A 17,901-nucleotide genomic window follows, 5' to 3' on the forward strand; every position below is an offset into this window, starting at 1 on the left:
GCAGGGGTAAGGCGTGTGGGGAGAAGGGCTCCGGCAGCAGGGAACACCCCCTTTTTTTTTCGGGCCAGCATCGCATGGGCCAGAAGAGTGCCATTCTGCAAAGCCTTCTCCTAGGCTTTCAAAGCGTCGGTGCGTTCCCCGCAGAGGCGCCAAGGAAACCTTTGGAAACCGCCCCCCTGGAGCAAAAGGCCAGCCTCCCCGTCGGGGAATCGAACCCCGGTCTCCCGCGTGACAGGCGGGGATACTCACCACTATACTAACGAGGAACCCTGCAGTGCTTGCTCGCTTGCCGCTCCAGGCTGGATCGGAAGCGAGGCGAAAAGCAGGGCTTACTGCTCGCTCGTCCAGCGCGGGGTCAAATCCTTTCTGCAGGTTTTCCCCACCTTGTCAGAGCCTTTAACGAACGAATGCTATGCCGGGCGCTGGCAACTATGTCCAACCCCTTTTTCCTGCTCCCGCCAGCGCTCGTGTCTGCCGCAGATGCTCAGCTGCTAGAGCGCGCTTAACCGCTGGCTCCATGACTTGTGTCAGACTTTGGAGCCGCGTTAGCTCTTGTAAAAGGGATGACAACAAAACACAAGCCAAAAGGCAGATACGGGAGCTTGGAAGAAGGCCATCCCAGCAGGAGAAGAATGGCGTGGAGGGGGTCATTGGACCATCAAGCCTGCAGGCATGGAGAAAGCAGCGAGGCGCATGATATACCCCTGCCCTCTTGCTGCAAATGGTTCCCCGCCTGTGCGGGTTCTCAACGTAGGAAGCATAGCAGACACGACTTTCTAAGCGTTTGAAAGGCATGGCAACAACTGCCAGGCTTGTTTCCCAAGAGGAGCGCAAGATCTGGCGCAAGTTCCCAAAGGGGTGGGACGTATAATGAGTGGCCCGTACGGGGATCGAACCCACGACCTTGGCGTTATTAGCACCACGCGGGGTAATTAAGGGGACCAATTTACAAAGGAAAGAAAGTCTAAGGTGGAAGATACATGAGCAGAGTTTGATGGATGGGGGTGGGTAATCAAATTTGCATTGATCTAAGCCAGGGATCCCCAATCTTTTTATACTTGTGAGCTACACTCAGATGTAAAATGTGTCAGTGAGTCACACAAGCAGGAAAAAAGTTCTTTGTGGGTGCAAAATAAGGGCTGTGATTGTAATTTGGTAGCCCCATGGGGACTGCTGGCCTGCAGGAGGCTCTGCTTGGAGTTAAACTGTGTCTCTGGGCTTCCAAAAAACATCATACAGGTATGGGATCCCTTATCCGGAAACCCGTTATCCAGAAAGCTCCGAATTACGGAAAGCCTGTCTCCCATAGACTCCATTTTAATCAAATAATTCAGAAGATATAAATAATCCTTATTGGATTCAAAACAATCCTATGGGGTTTAATTACTGTTTTATTGATTTTTTAGTAGAAGGTATGGAGATCCAAATTACGGAAAGACCCTTTATCCAGAATACCCTTGGTCCCGAGCATTCTGGATAATGGGTCCTATACCTGTACTAAAAGTTAATTTTAAAGTGAACTACCTATTTAATCAGTTGGCTTCTGCTACATTGTTTCAAGAGTCAGAACCGGGAACGCAGAGAATTCACTGCTGAAAAAAATGACACGTTCAAATAACTTTAAAACCATTAAAAATATAGTGCAACGAATGTGTATTGGAAGGTTGCTTAGAACTGCATTTTTTAAAAACAGTTTTTGGGTGGAGTTCCCCCTTCAAAGCCAATACATCATACAAGTGCATGGAAGCGGAACAGCTTTTGCTATGTAAGGCTGTCCTACAAACTGGAACAAACAGTCAAGAAATACCCAATTAAACGAGATGAACGAGTCCAAGAACATTTATTGTGTTGGAGTGGAAGGAACCTCGCCCAGTATTTGCCCATAATAGACAAAACGACAGATTCGTGTGCCCATAAACCTTATCCAGAAGCTTTCCAGTTCCCCAGCAATGAGATCTTATCGGCTCCTCGTCAGAATTTGAGAATCCGAGTTACGTGCATTTTAGATTTAGATTTTATTTTACTGTTTCGCAAACAGCCGTTGACATTTTTCCTACTGTTTCTAATATTCTTCTCTCAGACATTGGGGCAGATTTAGGAGCAGTCTCAATCTAAGCCATTGGGTGAACTTGTCTGTCTCTGCTGGGAAGACAGCACTCTGAAGGACTGCAGGAGGGCCCGTTGCACATTTTAGGGGGACTACATAGTATTACATAGTAAGTTGGGTTGAAAAAACACATACGTCCATCACCTCAATGCTAAATCAAAATGAAACAAGAAAGGGATAGATGTGCCCTCTTTCCCAACGTGATTGCACCATCCAGATGTTCCTCTGTCCTCCAGGGCTTCCAGGGTTTGGCACCTACACAGAGCCCAGACCAGTGAGGTAGGGGGTGGCCGAGAGATCCATTGTTTGGTTGTAACTTAAGGTGACCACACACGGGCCGATTGTAGCTGCCGATATTGGTCCCTTGGACCGATTCAGCAGCTTATCGACCCATGTAGGGGCAAGAACGAGGGGCCTGCCTGACCGATATCTGGCCTGAAATTGCCCAGATATCGATCGGGCAGGTTAAAAGATTAAGTCGGATCAGGGACCACATTGGCTCGTTGATGCGGTCCCCGAACCGACTGCCCCATTGCTGCCATTATAATTCCATCGTTTGGCCCCAGGGCCAAACAATCGAATTAGTCTACATGTTCCCCGATATCGCCCACCCGTAGGTGGGGATCTTGGGAGAAGATCCGCTCCCTTGTGACCTCACCAGGCGAGCGAAACTTTACGTGTATGGGCACCTTAAGAAGACTTTAGGTTGACCAGGGTTGGCTTTGGTCTCATTCGTGGTCCTCCAAAGCCAAACTCTACTGCTGGATAACTGTCCTGCTAATGGTAAAGCAGTAAATCATAGATATCCTTTATTACATAACAGATACTTTCTTCACGTGTATGGGCACCTTTAGTGTAATAAGGTAACGGCATCGGGAACTGGTACAAAATCACATTTTTGCCTTTACGGTTCCATCCATGCATAGCACTGGGATCTTCCGCTAATCCATTGCGACCCTTGGTTTCATAAGGCTTAGAGCATTTTTGGCCCTCATACCTTAGCGTGATAACTGATCCGAATTGTTCCCAGGGGACTGTTTGTAACACTTCTGGGAATGAAACACGCTTTGCCCTGAACTCTAGGACCTGGCTGCCAAGTGTTCAAGCCGGGAAACAATGTGGGTACAGGGACATACAATGGGCAGGAAAGCAATACTGCGACTCCCAGACAATATCTTGGGAAGAAAGTCACTTTATGAGGCAAACACACGGATCTCTCTTGTGATTAAACTTATACTGGGAAGGAACTGCATTCTTACCTTGTGTTCTCTCCCCTACAGGGGAAATGGGGGGCTACGCTTGTACCGACTACTATTGGGTGTAGAGGAAACATTTCAAAGCTGATCTCACCTGCGACCTTCTGCAGTTTGGGCCAAACAATGTTATCTCTGAGCTCCAGAACCATTTCACTTCCATGCCTATGGGTTTACGAGCCCTGAATGCTCAGGCTGGGGAAGGAGCGCTGCTACATAAGGGAAGCTGCCATGAAGCATAAGGAAGTATTAGCTAAGGCTTAAATCTGATTCACAGGCAGTGAGTCTGGTTCTATAGGCACATACATCTGGGGAATCATGGGGCTACTGTCAGGTCCAGAGTGGCAACAGCTCCGGGGTTCCCTAGCGTCATAGTAGGCACAGTTGTGCACCATTCATACAGGATGGGCACATTGGAAGTAGAAGAGCACATATTGACTAAAGTACTTTAAAGCAATACTGTCATGGGTAAACATGTATTTTTTCAAAACCCATCAGTTAATAGAGCTTCTCCAGCAGAATCCTGCATTGTAATCTGTTTTTCCCATGGGGCTAGCCATATTCTTCATTTCCCAGGGTGCCACAGCCATGTGACCTGTGCTCTGATAAACTTCAGTCTCACTTTACTGCTGCGCTGCAAATTGGAGTGATATCCCCCCCCCTTCCCCCCAGCAGCCGATCAGAAGAACAATGGGAAGGGAGCAAGATAGCAGCTCCCAGTAGGTATCAGAATAGCACTCAATAGTAAGAAATCCAAGTCCGGCTTGGGACTCCTCCAGTTACATGGGAGTAGGAGAAACAATAGGTTAGCTGAAAGCAGTTCTAATGTGTAGCGCCGGCTGAAAGCTCAGACTCAGGCACACTTTACTGCTGCGCTGCAAGTTGGAGTGATATCCCCCCCCCTCACCCCCAGCAGCCGATCAGCAGAACAATGGGAAGGGAGCAAGATAGCAGCTCCCAGTAGGTATCAGAAAAGCACTCAATAGTAAGAAATCCAAGTCCGGCTTGGGACTCCTCCAGTTACAGATAAAGGGACAGGTTTGTTCAGTGCTGGGAAACTACTAAGGTAAATTGCACCCTAGCAACCAGATAGCTGCTGAAATTTCAAACTGGAGAACAAAAAGTAAAATAATTTGAAGACCAATCGCAAACTGTCTCAGAATATTACTCTCTACATCATACTAAAAATTAACTCAAAGGTGGACAACCCCTTTAACAGTACAGCCCTTGTGGGACTACAGCTTCCAGCATGGCTCAATTTCCGCAAAGTTGCCTGCAGGAGGAAACTGCGCGACTTCGGGAAAAGCGAAGCAATGCAAAGGCCTTTCCACTGGCGCCTCCTATTGTTGCTGATGGAAAGGCATTTTGGAGCAGTTAGTTGCCCAGATAGCAGAGATCTATTGTGGGTGACCAATACTCTCCATGGGACATCAGCCTTGTATGTTAAAGGGGAACTAAACCCTGCTGCACAGCGCAGCTTAACCAAACGTTACTCAACTGTTGCTAAACTACAAATCGCAGAATAATGTAACATATACCTGTAATGAAGGGTGAGGCATGCTGGGAGCTGTAGTTCAGCAACATCAGGGTTGTATTCTTAAAGCTATATTGCACAATAAAACTTTTCCTAAATTTTCCCTGAAATCTCAAGGGCCAGCGGCTGCTTTAAAATGCGAAAAATCCCCCAATGAGAATCCCAGCTGATGTGAGTAAATCCGGCTCCCTGTTCTCTGTTCCTGCAATTGGAGTTGGGAGCAATAAGCACAGTTTCCCAGCACTGAACAAGTCTGTCCCTTTATCCCCATGTCTGATTCCTGTGTTGCACAATAAGCCATATACCAACTTTTCCACCTCACTATGGCAAAATAAATGGAAGAAAAACTATATTTGAAAGCCCTTTATTATTCCCTGTACCTTACATAGACACATTAGTGGTTGCATAATACAAAGCTTATATAAAAGCCTTTGGTTTATTTCTTTAGCCCGGGAATGCTTGCCTCGCTATAGCAGCATCCCCCCGGCACCTGTTGTGCCAATGCCCCGCCGCTGCCCTTTGACCTGTCCGGAGTTTTCCCTTTGTAGGTAGGAGCCCAGGCATGTCAGTGTGAGACAGGGAGGCTGCGTCGTGCCGGCCCCCCTGCCGCTCAGTGTTTCTGCCCTTGCCAAGCCTAGTGGCCTTGCTGTGAGTATTTATACTGAGAGCATTTCAGTTTATGTTGATAGCTGCTCGGATAGAAGGGCCAAAGCTATGGCGGGTCGGACTCTCACCCCTCCCACCGCGTTATGCTTAAGAAATGCTTTGTTCTTAAAGTCGTGTTTTTTGGACGAGACGGGTAACTGTGAGCTCTGCGTCCGACCAGAGAAGAATGTGCAACAGATGTACTCAATAACAGAATGTGAGGGCTAATGTAAACCGGCCCACCTGGAGAGATTCTATTTCTCCTCCAAACATTCGCTGTTGCCTTTGTACAAAATGTCCTGACACACAAATACGTATTCCCGGCGAGGCAGCGGCCTGCTGAGAGAGGGGCAAGCCCTGAGCCCTCGGGGGTCTGCTTTGGTAACCTCAGTGCAATCACACCGGTTTTAAAGACTTGCTGATGGTGGTGGTCTACGTAGATGTTTGAAACCTCATAAGTCTTTTTGGGATACAGCACCAGGGTCAGACTGGACCGGCAGGGCACTGAGAAAAAATCTGTTGGGCCCCGGTTCTGGTGGGTCCCACGGGCCCAGACCTGATCCCCGGAGCTTCCGATGGTGAACCCAAAAGTAACTATATTATAGGAGCGCTTGGGGGAGGGGGTTGGACAGGCAGCGTGAGGTTCCTTGGGGGGTGTAGGGGTGCACCCCCCAGTCTGACCCTGTACAGGATTACGTGTCCAGGATATTGGGATCCATACAACTTATGTTATTATTATTCTACTGTATCCTCAGTGGAGCTTACAATCTAAGGCAGGGGTCCTCAAACTAAGGCCCGAGGGCCAGATACGCCCCCCACAGTCATTTACCCACCCCCCCGGCTACTACCTGTCTGCCGAAGCATAGTCCTCGGCCCCAGCGCATACAACCCCCCCACGCAGATAGTGTCTAGGCTGAAATCGAAGCTAGAACCTATTGCTCCAAGTTCTAGGTTCGATTCTAGCCAAGGCACTATGTGCAAGGGGGCTATATATCAATCACTTGCTCAGTGCGCCCCTATTTAAACCTTGGAAAAAAGGGCAGCAAATTGTATGTTTAACATATAATGCTCTTTATATAGTAGCGCAATTAGCGCAATTACAATGCATAATATAAATACCACCAATTAGCCTAAATACAAGGAAGCAGAAAAAGCAGACACGTATGGATGGAGAAAACCCCAACGTTTCAGAACCCAGTCCTTTGTCAAGGGGATTGTGAAGGGGGCTATATATCCCTGTGCGTGCCTGTTTCTGCAGCAGTTCTGATGACCATGGCGCTATGCTTCCCCTTACCCTTTCTGGATTGAAGCAGAGGAGACCGACCAGAAGAAAAAGAAGCACAGACCGCTGTCCCCTTCCCTCCTCTTCTCATTCAGCTTCTCTCATTTACTACTGCAGCTGCAGTTGAGATTGTGCAGAAACGGATGCAGTCATTGCATGTGCCAACACTTGCATCTAAACACGCTGCCCTCACTGGCATGTATTTGTGCCATTACGTCCCCCCCCATCTGTTTGAATAAATCGTATGCAAGAGCACCGGTTGGCACAGGGGAGCCCTGGAGCTCAGCTTGGCCAATGCCAGGGTTCCCACTGCAAGCTGTGCCAATAGGTGCAGGAGACTTGTGCCTATAGCATTCGATGTATCCAGTTTGTTCATTCATTCGTTTGGTTCACACTGATCTCACCATCTTCATATCTTTCTCTTACCCTTGCGCTACTGGGAAGAAAAGAAAAGAGGGGCTTATACCCAGACTGAGATTCAAAAGTCACTCTGGCGTCTCCTGCACGCTAATGCCCAGTGGGGTAACTATAGAGGGAGCAGACCCCATAGTAACGAGGAGGCCCAGGGGATAGGGGTGCCCAGACCATGGGGACTGCTCCCTCTATAGCTAAAAGGACCCCCCCCCTCCCCATCTGCTCTCTTACCTACCCAGACAGAGGGGCTGGGAGTGGAGAACACAAGTGGCGGATGGAGGTCGAACCGGGTAGGTGTACGCCAGGCCCCTCCAAAGATTTTCTCCGTGGGGGGGTCTGGCACAGTGTTGTTACACTATTGCTAATGCCCACACATACCCAATACAAAGGGCCAGTCTAGGGCAGTTTCCAGCAGCCACCTGTATCAGAATTTCCATATTGCGAAGCTGAGCATTCTGGTTAAAAGCATGGAATTCTGGGAAAAGATCATGGTGGTAACAAATAATAAAGCAGTCCTTTAGTAAGAGACTATAATAAGAAACTATAATGAACCCATTAATGGTGATTATTTTTCATTAGTAACACATAGCGGCTCATTTCCCAACCATGGATTTTGTATCTTAATCTCGATTCTGATTTTTTTAAAAAAAAAGTTGTAGAGAAAAAATGCCGCGACTTTTCCGAGATTTACTATGTGTCTAAAAATCAAAATTCGACAATTCCCAATATTAAACTTGCTGAGTTCATGTAGAAGTCAATGGCAAAGGTTCCTTCCATTTCCCTAAAGTTCGTTCTTTTGTCTCGAAACTTTACAGATTCCACTGGGTTTTCTCAGAAAACTCGACGTTGAAAATCGGGATTTTTACAGCGACAGTTTGAAAAAGTTGATTTTTTTATGACTTTTCTTGCATCGGATTTTAGTAAATCTGCCCCTATTGGGAGGGGTATCTTCTGAGCTATTTTCACACATGAAGCCCAATGCACTTGGTGGGTTGGGAGGAAGCGAGGGTGACTAGGCGAGATCTCCCAGTGATGGATGAAAGAGGGATTGGGGGATAGAGAACATTTAAGGACCATCAGCTGTTCTGCCCAAACTGCTTCAGATTCCATTGGCGGATTAATGAGATGAGGGGATCACTTTACAGCGTTCTTGGGGCATTTTTGTCATCTGCCGGTGACTGCCCTGCTGGGAAGCTGAACTCTTGCACTATTATGTGAGCCCGGCATGGCTGAATATGATCCACTTTAATCTGTCTCAGCAAGTGCTTGCTGCTTAATGACTGCTAAATTCAGGGGTCGGGAATTTTTCTCTCCCGTATATGCACCGGGCTGTACAAATGTTCCCAGGGTTAGCTCTGTGCCCATAGTGTGAAATAAAATAAGCCCTTTCTGTGCCAACTCCCCAAACACAGTATAGGACTGGATCCTTAGAGCCCACCAGAGACCCCCTACTACTGCTATTAGAAGTAAAACATGCCAAGTGGTATGGCTCTATGGTGTCTATAATAGAGAACTAAGGGTAATTATTCAACACAAGGGCCACTATGGCCTGTGCCCACCGGGAGATGCCTGGTATACCAGCAAGCCAGCATGACTCTGCCTAAACACCTTCCACACCTTAGATTCAACCTACCCTGACCCAGGACAAAGTAAGTGATACATATGGAATGAGCAACCACAGATGGATCCTCCACAGATAGGGGACAAAGTAGTGGAACATATGGAATGAGCAACCACAGATGGATCCTCTCCAAATAGAGGACAAAGTAAGTGGTAAATATGGAATGAGCAACCTTAGTTGGACCCTTCCTCAGATAGGGAACAAAGTAAGTGGTACATAGAGTATGACCAACCACAGATGGACCCTCCCCAGATAGGGGACAAAGTAGTGGTACATAGAGAATGAGCAACCACAGATGCCCCCCCCCAGATAGGGGACAAAGTAGTGGTACATATGGAATGCGCAACCTTAGATGGACCCTTCCTCAGATGGGGGGACAAAGTAGTGGTACATATGTAATGAGCAACCATAGATGGACCCTTCCCAGACCCAGGTCAAAGTAAGTGGTACATACGGAATGAGCATCCGTAGATGGACTCTTCCTCAAATAGGGGACAAAGTAGTGGTACATAGAGAATGAGCAACCACAGATGGACCCTCCCCAGATAGGGGACAAAGTAGTGGTACATATGGAATGAGCAACCTTAGATGGACCCTTCCTCGGATAGGGAACAAAGTAGTGGTACATAGAGTATGACCAACCACAGATGGACCCTCCCCAGATAGGGGGCAAAGCAGTGGTACATATGTAATGAGCAACCATAGATGGACCCTCCCCAGATAAGAGACAAAGTAGTGGTACATGCAGAATAAATTACAAGGGCTAGATTTGAAAATTATTTGCCCCTAGGCCGGTGCTGGTAGTGCGGCCCATCATGTCCACCCCCCTCAAACATTTTATGAATCTCCTGCCCACCCACCCCCTTTTGATAAACACAGGCCAACGTGTCACTTATTTACCCTAGCAACCAGGTAGTGGTTTAAACGACAGACAACTACTATAAATAGTAGAGGGTCTGGATAGAAAGATAAGTAATAAAAAGTAACAATAACATTGTAGCTTCACAGAGCAATAGCTTCTGGCTGCCGGGGTCAGTGACCCCCATTTGAAAGCTGAAAAAAGGCAGAAGAGAGAGGCACATAATTCAAAAATTATAAAAAATAAATAATGAAAACCAATTGCAAAGTTGCTAGGAATAGGGCCTTCTGTAACATACATATGGTGATCCACCCCTTTATAAAAAATAATAAAAAGTTCTATTGCCCAACTGAGTAGTAGAGAGAATAAAAGGCCTCTTTTTCAAGGAAATTATCAGGAAACACTGACTTTTCTTCCCCAGAACTCATAATTACAGTGATATTTTCTGACACTCGTGCAAAGCAATGATGGTGCCGCCCTGCAGTCCCGGGATTATGTAAGAGAAATGATTTTGCTTCCCCTTGCCCCGATACAGGACAGTGTGTGCCGGAGAGAGACATTACCCATTCATCCCCCGAGTGACAGCACAATGCACGGAAAGTCCGATTAAATATATCTTGTTTTCTTTTCTGCCTGTGCCACACTTATCTCTTTTATATAGAGAGAGAGGGGAGAGAGCGCTGTGCGGGCAGAGCGGGGCTCATAGACAGAGAATATCCACTGGCAAAATGGAAATTATGTTACAGGGAAACTTATATCTGCAGTCACACTATGGGCGCAACAGTTGCACGCACTGACGCTGTCCATTAAAGAGGATGTTCACCTTTGAGTTAGCGTTTAGTATGATGTAGCGAGTGCTATTCTGAGACAATTTGCAATTGGTCTTCATTTTTTAGTAGTTATTTTACTTTTTATTCCACAGCTTTCCAGTTGGTTTCTAGGGTCCAATTTACCTTAACCTTACCGTTAGTGGTGAGCGAATTTTTTCGTCAGGCATGGATTCACAGCGAATTTCCGCAGTTCGCTATTGCTGAAGTGTTTTGCAAAACTTCTGTAAAAAGTCACAGCAGAAAAATTTGTTGCACGGAATTTTTTGTTGCGCGTCAAATTGGGCGCGGGCGCATAAAAAAAGGCGGTGACAAAAAATACACCCAGGCGACAAAAAATTGACGTGGGCGACAAAAAAGATGCGGGCGACAAAAAAAAAATCGCGTGACAAATGCGTTTCATTAATTTTTTGCCTTTTCGCAAATTTTATGGCAAAGCGAAATGGGACAGATTTGCTCATCACTACTTACCGTAACCAGGGAGTGGTTTGAGAGAGTGACGGGTATATGAATAGGGGAGGAGCTGAATAGAAAGATAAGGAATAAACAGTAACAATAAAACTGGAGCCTCACAGAGCAATAGGGTTTGGCTGCCGGGGTCAGTTATCCTGTTGCTAGGGCTCAATTTACCTTAGCAACCAGGGTGTGGTTTGAATGAGAGACTGGTATATGAATAGGGGAGGGGCTGAATAGAAAGATAAGGAATAAACAGTAACAATAACAATAAAACTGGAGCCTCACAGAGCAATAGGGTTTGGCTGCCGGGGTCAGTTATCCTGTTGCTAGGGCTCAATTTACCTTAGCAACCAGGGTGTGGTTTGAATGAGAGACTGGTATATGAATAGGGGAGGGGCTGAATAGAAAGATAAAAGTAATAAAATAACTAATCTCTCCGAAATGCCTCCCCGCCGGCGCCAAAGGGAATGGCCAATGGAAAGGCCTAAAAAATGCATTTTCCAGAAATTAGTCGCTCTCGGTAAGAAAGATCTATCAAGGGTGACTAAATCTCTCCGTGGGACATTAGCCTAAGGGATTGGATTTGGTTTGGCCAGGCACTTGGATTTGTCCATTTCAAATCCTGGCAAATAAGGCCCAGATTTGATGCAGCCCTGATTTTGACACATTGGACACAATTGCAGCATGCACGACTCCACCCATGGCCACGGTAACACTGGAAATTTGGGGAAAACTGTTTGTGAGTAAAAAAACACAGTACAGGTATAGGATCCCTTATCCGGAAACCCATTATCCAGAAAGTTCCGAATTACAGAACGGCTATCTCCCATAGACTCCATTATAAGCAAATTATTCTAATTTTTAAAAATGATTCCCTTTTCTCTGTAATAATAAAACAGTACCTGTACTTGATCCCAACTAAGATATAATTACCCCTTATTGGGGGCAGAACTAAGATATAATTACCCCTTATTGGGGCAGATCAGCCCTATTGGGTTTATTTCATGGTTAAGGGCTCTGGTACACGGGGAGATTAGTCGCCCGCGGCAAAACTCCCTGCTCGCGGGTGACTAATCTCCCCGAGTTGCCTTCCCCCTGCCATCCCACCGGCGAACATGTAAGTCGCCGGCGGGATGGCAGACGCGGGGGCGCGATTTCGCGCACATTATTGGGGGCAGAATATTTAAATAAAAAAAAATATTTTTATGGTATGGTCCCTGGAAAAGGGACCTGGTCCGAGCATTCTGGATAACGGGTCCCATACCTGTAATTTGTGTCTGAAATAAGCCTTATTGGGTTATAATTAGAGGTATACCAGATCATTTTTGGAATTGATCAGTGGTATAATGGGTTAATGGGCCCCACCAGTGAAGTTATTTTTTCCTTTAATCCACGGATCTCATATTGCCACTGTCCCGTGAGTGATATTCTGATCCAAAAACACGTGTTTGCTTTAATCCAACATCCTAAATACCCCCCCATAGCACCTGGCTCGGCAGGAATTCTGCCCCCCACTACAGAGCGGGGAATCAAGTTTCCCCCAGATCCCCTTGGGGGCTAGTTATTCTTGTAGCCTTTATCTGTAGTCAATAATGCAGGACCCCCCACCCCAACAGATGTCCTGGCCCAGACTGGTGGGGCGATGGGATTCACAGTTTTGCCTATTTATATTGAAATAGTTCTAGACCCATTAAGGTAGGAAATATCTCCCCCTTTCTGCCCCCAATAGAAACAGGTGCCACCCCCAGTATTTAGTAGAATTAGAGCTGGTCCCTCCGGGGAATGGAGCTGGAGATTTTAAAGGCCTCGCCGGCACCTAAGTGCACCCAAACATTCCTCTGCTCGTTCCCTGCTCTAATAAAATGGTGATAACGAGCTGGCACTTTACTGACTGCCCCCTGATAGGGAATATGTTGAAGTGACTTTGCACTCCGTGCTGCCAGCTCTAATCCGCATCATATTCAGGCTGATTAACACCTTGGGGACTAAGGTTATCAATGTACGGGCACGCTCGCTGAGTATTCCCCATCTGCCGGAACAGCTGAGTAACCTAAACCTATATATGCCCCCCGTAACTCTGCCGCAGCGATGCCGGGAATGCCAACCGGCTCTATTTACAGAGGCTCCGACTGATACAATGGTCACCCCAGCTGTACCAGTGCAGGAATGGCTGCCCCCGGGGCTACACAGCGGGGTATTTACATAAACTATAGTAGGGTTTCTGTAGCAAACACCCCAGCTGTACCAGTGCAGGAATGGCTGCCCCAGGGCTACACAGCGGGGTATTTATATAAACTATAGTAGGGTTTCTGTAGCAAACACCCCAGCTGTACCAGTGCAGGAATGGCTGCCCCCGGGGCTACACAGCGGGGTATTTATATAAACTATAGTAGGGTTTCTGTAGCAAACACACCAGCTGTACCGGTGCAGGGACGGCTGCCCCCGGGGCTACACAGCGGGGTATTTACAGTATATAAACTATAGTAGGGTTTCTGTAGCAAACACCCCAGCTGTACCGGTGCAGGAATGGCTGCCCCCGGGGCTACACAGCGGGGTATTTATATAAACTATAGTAGGGTTTCTGTAGCAAACACCCCAGCTGTACCAGTGCAGGAATGGCTGCCCCCGGGGCTACACAGCGGGGTATTTATATAAACTATAGTAGGGTTTCTGTAGCAAACACCCCAGCTGTACCAGTGCAGGAACGGCTGCCCCCGGGGCTACACAGCGGGGTATTTATATAAACTATAGTAGGGTTTCTGTAGCAAACACCCCAGCTGTACCAGTGCAGGAATGGCTGCCCCCGGGGCTACACAGCGGGGTATTTATATAAACTATAGTAGGGTTTCTGTAGCAAACACCCCAGCTGTACCAGTGCAGGAACGGCTGCCCCCGGGGCTACACAGCGGGGTATTTATATAAACTATAGTAGGGTTTCTGTAGCAAACACACCAGCTGTACCGGTGCAGGGACGGCTGCCCCCGGGGCTACACAGCGGGGTATTTACAGTATATAAACTATAGTAGGGTTTCTGTAGCAAACACCCCAGCTGTACCGGTGCAGGAATGGCTGCCCCCGGGGCTACACAGCGGGGTATTTATATAAACTATAGTAGGGTTTCTGTAGCAAACACCCCAGCTGTACCAGTGCAGGAATGGCTGCCCCCGGGGCTACACAGCGGGGTATTTATATAAACTATAGTAGGGTTTCTGTAGCAAACACCCCAGCTGTACCAGTGCAGGAACGGCTGCCCCCGGGGCTACACAGCGGGGTATTTATATAAACTATAGTAGGGTTTCTGTAGCAAACACCCCAGCTGTACCAGTGCAGGAACGGCTGCCCCCGGGGCTACACAGCGGGGTATTTATATAAACTATAGTAGGGTTTCTGTAGCAAACACCCCAGCTGTACCGGTGCAGGGACGGCTGCCCCCGGGGCTACACAGCGGGGTATTTACAGTATATAAACTATAGTAGGGTTTCTGTAGCAAACACCCCAGCTGTACCGGTGCAGGAATGGCTGCCCCCGGGGCTACACAGCGGGGTATTTATATAAACTATAGTAGGGTTTCTGTAGCAAACACCCCAGCTGTACCAGTGCAGGAACGGCTGCCCCCGGGGCTACACAGCGGGTTATTTATAAAAACTATAGTAGGGTTTCTGTAGCAAACACCCCAGCTGTACCGGTGCAGGAATGGCTGCCCCCGGGGCTACACAGCGGGGTATTTATATAAACTATAGTAGGGTTTCTGTAGCAAACACCCCAGCTGTACCAGTGCAGGAATGGCTGCCCCCTGGGCTACACAGCGGGGTATTTATATAAACTATAGTAGGGTTTCTGTAGCAAATACCCCAGCTGTACCGGTGCAGGAATGGCTGCCCCCGGGGCTACACAGCGGGGTATTTATATAAACTATAGTAGGGTTTCTGTAGCAAACACCCCAGCTGTACCAGTGCAGGAATGGCTGCCCCCGGGGCTACACAGCGGGGTATTTATATAAACTATAGTAGGGTTTCTGTAGCAAACACCCCAGCTGTACCAGTGCAGGAATGGCTGCCCCCGGGGCTACACAGCGGGGTATTTATATAAATTATAGTAGGGTTTCTGTAGCAAACACCCCAGCTGTACCAGTGCAGGAACGGCTGCCCCCGGGGCTACACAGCGGGGTATTTATATAAACTATAGTAGGGTTTCTGTAGCAAACACCCCAGCTGTACCAGTGCAGGAATGGCTGCCCCCGGGGCTACACAGCGGGGTATTTATATAAATTATAGTAGGGTTTCTGTAGCAAACACCCCAGCTGTACCAGTGCAGGAATGGCTGCCCCCGGGGCTACACAGCGGGGTACTTATATAAACTATAGTAGGGTTTCTGTAGCAAACACCCCAGCTGTACCAGTGCAGGAATGGCTGCCCCGGGGCTACACAGCGGGGTATTTATATAAACTATAGTAGGGTTTCTGTAGCAAACACCCCAGCTGTACCAGTGCAGGAACGGCTGCCCCTGGGGCTACACAGCGGGGTATTTATATAAACTATAGTAGGGTTTCTGTAGCAAACACCCCAGCTGTACCAGTGCAGGAACGGCTGCCCCCGGGGCTACACAGCGGGGTATTTATATAAACTATAGTAGGGTTTCTGTAGCAAACACCCCAGCTGCAGAGAGATCCACTCTTTTAAACACTTTCCCCTGATCCAAGGAAAGAGAAGCAAGTGACGGGGGACTGTATTGAGTACAGACTTGTAGGTGAAAATGAATTTAATCAGGTGGAAGCAATGAGTCAGGATACCTGCACCTTCTGAATACTGCCACCTAGTGCTGAGGTCAAACTCTAACACCGGTTCTCAGTCTGAATCCTGCATCAATTTCATGGGGCGATGGAAACAAACGGAAATTATTTCAGTTACACACACAAGCATTTTGTAGCACTTTCAGTAGACACTCAAATGCCCCTGGGTAAGTCCCACGTGTAGTATTTTTGCTTTGTTACAGTTGTGACTGTTTGTACCCCTCTTAGGGCAGTGGCCCATGGGGAGATTAGTCGCCTGCGGTTAAATCTCAGCTAATGACGGATCTCCCCAAAATGCCTTCCCACCCGCAATAAAGTGAATCGCCAGAGGGAAGGCATATGTGGTGCATTTTGGGAAGATTTCTCCTCCGTAGTAGCCTTGAATTAACCGTGGGTGACAAATCTCCCCATGTGCCACTACCCCTAAAGACGGATATGGAATTTGAGGTCAGGTTTTCTGGTGAAGCAATGATATTCTCATGAAATAATTTGCTGAAACAAGAATGCAATTTTGTGCCTTTATATAGGCACAGAACCCCTCAGTGACTTCTAACATCCTTTTCATTTACAGTAGGGGGTACATTATCCCTTATAATACATGAGTGATACTCAGAGTTCCCTGTATAACTCAGCCTGCAGCCTTGTGCCTTTATATGGGCACAGAACCCCTCAGTGACTGCTAATATCCTTATCATTTACAGTAGGGGGTACATTATCCCTTATAATACATGAGTGATACTCAGAGTTCCCTGTATAACTCAGCCTGCAGCCTTGTGCCTTTATATGGGGGGCACAGAACCCCTCAGTGACTGCTAATATCCTTATCATTTACAGTAGGGGGTACAGTATCCCTTATAATACATGAGTGATACTCAGAGTTCCCTGTATAACTCAGCCTGCAGCCTTGTGCCTTTATATGGGCACAGAACCCCTCAGTGACTGCTAATATCCTTATCATTTACAGTAGGGGGTACAGTATCCCTTATAATACATGAGTGATACTCAGAGTTCCCTGTATAACTCAGCCTGCAGCCTTGTGCCTTTATATGGGGGGCACAGAACCCCTCAGTGACTGCTAATATCCTTATCATTTACAGTAGGGGGAACATTATCCCTTATAATACATGAGTGATACTCAGAGTTCCCTGTATAACTCAGCCTGCAGCCTTGTGCCTTTATATGGGGGGCACAGAACCCCTCAGTGACTGCTAATATCCTTATCATTTACAGTAGGGGGTACATTATCCCTTATAATACAGTGATACTAATTCCTTGATACAGTTCCTTAACCATTTCTACCAACAATATAGAATTTTTTTTCCCTTTATTCCCTGTTACCAGAAAGGTTTACTACGTTACCATAATCCATGTTTATACAGTGAATAATATACCCCCTATTGTAAAATATAAAAATATTTTAAGGCTCTGAAGAGTTCTGTATAAAAGCAATGCATTTGGCTCTAGCAGGGAGGCACTATTACGACGTGCCCAGATACCCACTGTGAGCAGCAGTCCTGCCACGCTTTATGTCTCTGTAATAAACATTTAGCAATGAATGGGGACAGCACTGCTTTTGATGCGGATATGAAAATGAACCATTTGATTTGGTATTTGGGACCCATTAGTAAACAGAGACAGTTATTTACATCACTGCGGTAAACAGAGCTGCTGATGGGTCAGTACTCACTGGGTTGGAATTGTTTTGCTGCAGATGACAAAGGCACTTCATTCCCACAGCACCACGTTTATCCCAGGAGATAAAGCCCGGCCTGGCAGAGATGGACATGGCCTACAGCCAGCTCACTTCTATTTTTAACAGTAAAATAATGATGGTGGGGAGCCGGACGATGTGTGGCCCTGAGCTCCAACCATAGGAACAACAAGGAATGGATTCACCAATAGGGAAGGTTCAACATGGGTTTGGGCCACATTTTGACTTTGCCTCTTGATTGGTTTCTTGCCCGATCTGGCTTATTAAAGCCGGACAGCTACAGAAACTATAGAGTCTCCCCTAGAGAGCAACATGGCAGCCATCCCCTAAGGCCCTGGTCTCAACCTAATGCTCCAATGAGTTTTTTGAGGGTCACAATTGGGGCTGAAGCTCTAAAGAGAAC

General features: G+C 47.2%; 1 non-coding gene across 1 annotated transcript; it reads right to left on the minus strand.

Annotated features, from left to right (window-relative positions):
• Positions 1-194: 194 nt before the first annotated feature.
• trnad-guc lies at positions 195-266 on the minus strand. The gene has a single exon. It is a non-coding gene; the product is annotated as a tRNA-Asp (tRNA).
• Between the last annotated feature and the right edge of the window lie 17,635 nt (positions 267-17,901).

The sequence above is a fragment of the Xenopus tropicalis genome, chromosome 2 (genome assembly GCF_000004195.4).
Source record: "Xenopus tropicalis strain Nigerian chromosome 2, UCB_Xtro_10.0, whole genome shotgun sequence".
NCBI lineage: Eukaryota > Metazoa > Chordata > Amphibia > Anura > Pipidae > Xenopus > Xenopus tropicalis.